Raw genomic sequence first — 4,915 nt, 5'->3', positions numbered from 1 at the left:
TTCTCGCAATGCAGTTCTGTAACTTTCCATTTCTGCTGTGTCTAATTATATTTCTCTATTCAACTGAAGCTTGTTTCTATTTCCCTTCACCCAGGTTCTGACTCCATTTGTGCTGCTTTCTATTCTACTAGCTAAGGCCTATATTTCTCTTTTAACGCGTACATCTGTACACCAGTTTCTGATGATGCTTGCATTGACATGAGTGGGTCTTTTTAATTTTCGACATTCACTATAACATTCCCCCCTTTAGTTGATTTTTCAACTATTTCTTCACCTTCCCTTTTGCTTGGAGTTATCAATGTGCATACATTCTCCTCAAAGTCCTGCATTTCATTGACCAACCTATTTGTGAACATCCCGCCTAACATCTGACTAACCCTTTTAGAACATCCTATGACAATCTGGATGACACAGAACATCAAGAGCAATATCACAAGAACAGACAACAGTGCCGTAAATAGTCCTGACATCAAAGATGGTACCCAAGCGATCCACCCTGCAAACCATTTGTTGGGGGCACCTCCCTCATCCACCATCTTCTTTTGCAAAGTCGCAGAGTTTGTATGGCCTCTGTTCGTGTTCCATTGTTGGCATAATTGGCTGAGATATACATGCAACAGGCAGTTTGAATCTTGGCACATACCCCTCTTCCCATAGCCGTCATTAAGTCTAACACATATCCATGCTGCATAATCATTACTCTCATTGCTCACAACTCTTATTTGATTGCGTTGAAGCCATCTTCAGTGGCGTTGATGGCCTTCATTAACTCCCAGCAGTTAATCTGAAGCCAACGTGTACTTGCTTTTGCTTGGACAAACGTAAGGATGCTTCCGAAGAAGATTTGTGCGTCATTGAACAACCTTTGCTCCAGTGGGAGATCTTCCCAGGCTGTAGTACTGCAATGCTCTGTAACTCTCTTCCTTTGATGATGGTACAGCAAGGTCGTTGGACGGCTTATTGGATGGTCATGCAGTTCGGAAATGCCGACTCCTAGAATCACCTGTGAGGGAGTGTGTACAGTGACCACAGAGCACAGTCCTTCCGATCCAGAAGGAAGTCGCGTATTCAGCCACGCGCCACAGTTCCAATGAAAATCCATTAGGCTGGAGGTGCCCCATCACATGGCGGCGTTATATCTTGTGACACTGTAATTGATGTTCCTTCACACCAGGACAGTTCCATTTCCCCTGAAACACAAAGAGAAAAGAATGGATTTTCTACCTGCTTGAAGAGTTGTAGGTGTTTCTACCCAAGGTAGCCTAGATATATTCTCAACCCACACTGCCTGTCACATTTGTCTTGTGCTATTATCAGTCTGGTTTCCCTTCCATAAAGAAAGAGCACTGCACCCAAATGTAGTACCGTGGTTTCAATGACCATGAAAGTAGACTGAGCCATTTACTTGGAAATATGGCCTTTCCTGACAATCATGGGGCCGGGGTGTAGAGGAGTAATTGTTGCAGAAAATCATAGGTCGGCATACCCCTAAAATCCCTGCTGCAATATTTTACCTCTCCAAGTTTTTTCCTTGTACCTCATAATCCCTGTCTTAACCATTGCATCTAACGTCACTACTAGCTCTTGTGGTCTGTTAGGACATTCAGTACATCTGCTAACTCCTTATCATATTGTATGGTGATTATTAAGAATGGTCCCTGTTTGACCTGCAGTGGTTGCATCTGCGCTCGTATTGTACAAAGGAAAAGATGTAACAGACTCATGTTAATATTAGGAGGTACTTCCTTGGACAAGTGTAACCTATCTGAGTCAGTGGCATGTGCAATCAAAGAGCAAACAAATCAAGAGGAGTTAGAAGTTTGCATACCTGTCGCTGTCATATGCTGATACCACATGTTATCTAATAAACCATTATGAATACTATGGGATTTATTTTGTTTTCAGGTACTGCTCTCCGTAAACACATAATGCTATTACATAATCCCATACATGAAGTAAAATACCATTTCAATGTAGCCGCCGGCATAAGAAGACATAAAAAGCAAAACAAAACTGCAATACATAACTGTTCACACACATTCACTGTTCACTGGACACATTATTACTCTTGTGACTTGCTTCCCCCTCTTGTTCTCTTTCTGTCTGTTGAAGTGTCTGAGGCAAGGCGGGGGCTAGTCGCACATCCTTCATATGGATGCATGATTTCCTGCCATTCACTTTCACTGCAGTGGGAGTGCTCATTGTCACTGATAAGGGGCTGCCGTACTTGAGACCCTTTCATTGTTGGACGAAATGCCGCACATAGACTTGTTGACCAACGGGTATCGCACTGATCTGCTGGGCTGAGGCGGTCTTCTCCATTTGCAATACCTGTTTAGAGAAGAACTTGACAGATTTAATTCATTCAGAAATAGCAACTCATTTCATCTCCAAACACTTCAGCTGTCTTATGGGCATCTGTCTTTTGTCTTGCTATCGTTAAAGGGGTGGGCAGAGGAAGTGGGGCATGGGTGATTGCTTCCTGGCTTCCATTGCTTCCTGGCGTACAAAGCCAGTGGTAGGCAGAACAACCATTTCTTTTGCAGGGAAGCACATAGTTTGCTTATTTTATTCTTGAAGAGGCCGTTCAGGCGCTCCACCATTCCATTACTTTTGCGTTGATAAACAGATGTCAGTTTATGTTTTATTCCTAAACCGTGCAAATGTGTTGAAAGATTGCATTGTCAAAATAGGGCCGTTATCCGAGCGGATCGCTTCTGCCACACCCCACCTCAGTATCACTTTTCTTTTCAGAAAATTGGCTGCTGCTTTAGCATCATTATGCACACAGCGTCCTGCCTCAATCCATCGTGAGAAGTGACAAATAACTACTATAAGACACCTGTAATTGTTACATCTCTCTATCAGGTCAACAGCATCTAAGTGTAGATTTTTAATTGGACCTGTTGGGATTGGTATTGTTGAAGTGATCACCTTTAAGGTTGGCTTGGGGCTATATTGTTGACACATTACACATTTTACAATGTACGTAGTGACCATTTCAGATAGTTGTGGAATAAACCAATCTACCTGTAATGTAGCAAGAAGATACTCTTTTGTGATGTGTCCTGGGAAGTGTAGTTGCTCTAGAGCCATGCACAACAGAGCCTTTGGCATTACTGGCCTGCCTGTACTCTCTTGCCTATAAATGAAATCTGTTGGTGACTGAATGCGGCCTCGCAGTTCCCACAGTTCCTTCTCATGAGGTGATGCCTGTTCTTGCAATTCAACCAAATGTAATTTTACTGCCTCAGTATATGGGGGCGGTAATTCTGTAGCATCCTGTTGCCTACTTGTCATCATTCCTAATGTGTGTTCATCGCATTGACTATAATTTGGAGAGGCTTTAGCGGCTTCTTTTGCTGCCAAGTCTGCTAGAGCATTACCCCATGCGTGCGCTGCACACTTTATCACCGCTACTTTAGATGGAAGTGTTAAAGATTTTATTAACTGTGCCAATAAATCTTCATGCATCACATGGGATCCATCAGATTTAAGAAATCACCTCCTTTCCTAGAATGTACAGTGGCGGTGACGTATGCTGAATCTGAATAAATGGTGACCTCTAGTCCCTCAGCTTGCTGCAGTGCATCAATGATGGCCACTAATTCAGTCACCTGTGCTGAAAAACTGGGAAGGTAGTGGCATCTGGCTAATGATTTGTAATATATCAGATGATTCCTGCTGTTCATCACTTACAACTTCTGTTCCTGAATGTCTAATCACAATTTCCTGATCTATGTATAAGGGCCCATCAACAAAGAGCAGCATGTTTCTCGGGATGGAGTCTCCTCCTACCTCACTTTCTTCATCTGGTATAATTTTTTATTTATTTGTTTATACATTTCTAAAGCCCCTGGTTACGCCACCGGCGTGTCCCCACGCTATGTAGACTTGCTGGTAAGAGAACGGTGATATACACGTCCCTGGATTGTATACGGACCCGTTGCTGCTGCCTTTGTTGTCATTAGGATGCAGAGGAGAATAGCCATGTTTTTAGTTTTTTCCTAAATGTAGTTTCGCACGGTTCCATTCTTAGGGTTTCTGGGAGCTTGTTCCAGGATTTTGCCGCAAGGTATCTAAAAGATCTTGCCCCCATTCTTGTGGGCTATATTCTTGTGACCTTTACTAATGCCCTTCCTTCTGATCGCAGATTGCGGCCAGGGATATAATATGTTATTAGAGGGTGCAGGTATCGTGGGCCTTTTTTTGCAAGAATTTTATGGCAGTAACACATTGACTTGAATTGAACTCTTTTTTTCCACCGGCAGCCAGTGTAAGTCCTCCAAGGCTTTTTTTGCAAAGGCTCTTTTCGGAAGGCTCAATACTAACCGGGCTGCCGAATTTTGCACCACCTGTAGCTTGGCTAGCCCCTTCTTTGGTGCTCCCAGGTACAGTACGTTCCCATAATCTAATTGGGAAGTCACCAGTGCGTGCACTATGGTTTTCCTTGTATTAGGTGGTAGTAGGTCCAGCATTTTTCTCAAGGTTTTTAGGATGCCAAAGCACTTACCCACTACCTTCTGTGTTTGTGCATCGAAAGACAATTTAGTGACCAACCAAACTCCCAGATTTTTAACTTCTGTTTTGGGAGTAGGTACTGGGCCCAATTTTTCTGGTCACCATGCAGAGGACCATATATACTGTATTTTACCCACTATCATTACTTCTGTTTTCTTCCCGTTCAACTTCAGGCAGTGACTGGTCCTCCATTTTGCCACGTCCTCTAAACACCTAGAGAAATTGGGCGCTGTCTGTTTGTTATTTCCAGAGAGTGTTACAATCAGCTGAGTATCATCAGCGTACGATACGATGGTAACCTGAGGTTTTTCCACTAGCTCTGCCAGTGGTCCCACATATAGGTTGAATAGCGTGGGACTCAAGATTTATACCTGTGGGACTACCTGGGGCAGTA

The 4,915-nt window shown here is 43.3% G+C and overlaps 1 pseudogene; it reads right to left on the bottom strand.

Annotated features, from left to right (window-relative positions):
* Positions 1-212: 212 nt before the first annotated feature.
* On the bottom strand, positions 213-1,102 carry LOC146783458 (uncharacterized; annotated as a pseudogene).
* Between the last annotated feature and the right edge of the window lie 3,813 nt (positions 1,103-4,915).

The sequence above is a fragment of the Triturus cristatus genome, chromosome 11 (assembly GCF_964204655.1).
Source record: "Triturus cristatus chromosome 11, aTriCri1.1, whole genome shotgun sequence".
Taxonomy (NCBI): domain Eukaryota; kingdom Metazoa; phylum Chordata; class Amphibia; order Caudata; family Salamandridae; genus Triturus; species Triturus cristatus.
This window is presented reverse-complemented; position numbering and strand designations above follow the sequence as displayed.